This window comes from Marmota marmota, unplaced genomic scaffold (assembly GCF_001458135.2).
Source record: "Marmota marmota marmota unplaced genomic scaffold, marMar, whole genome shotgun sequence".
NCBI classification, from domain to species: Eukaryota; Metazoa; Chordata; class Mammalia; order Rodentia; family Sciuridae; genus Marmota; species Marmota marmota.
This window is the reverse complement of record NW_025999842.1, coordinates 57,878,074-57,878,471: the sequence shown is the minus strand read 5'-3', so window position 1 is coordinate 57,878,471 and position 398 is coordinate 57,878,074.

Here is a 398-nt window from a genome sequence, read left to right as displayed (position 1 = left end):
GCAGTACCTTCTTTTCTCTTGAGAATTGGTGTGTGTGTGTGTGTGTGTGTGTGTGTGTGTGTGTGTGACAGAGAGAGAGAGAGAGAGAGAGAGAGAGAGAGAGAGAGTCAGACAGATACACATACACACATAAGCACGCACACAGGATGGAACCAGGGCCTCATGTGTGCTAGGTAACTGCCCACTGAGCTACACTCCCAGCCCATTTTATTTTTTTATTTTGAGGTAGTGAAAGGAAAGTGACCACAACACTCAGAGCGACCAAGAGATCTTTATTGCAGCAGTGTCTGATTAACAGGGAAGGAAAAGAGAGAGAGAGAAAGAAGAAAGAGAGAGAGAAAGAAGAAAGAGAGAGAGAGAGAGAGAGAGAGAGAGAGAGAGAGAGAGAGAGAGAGAGA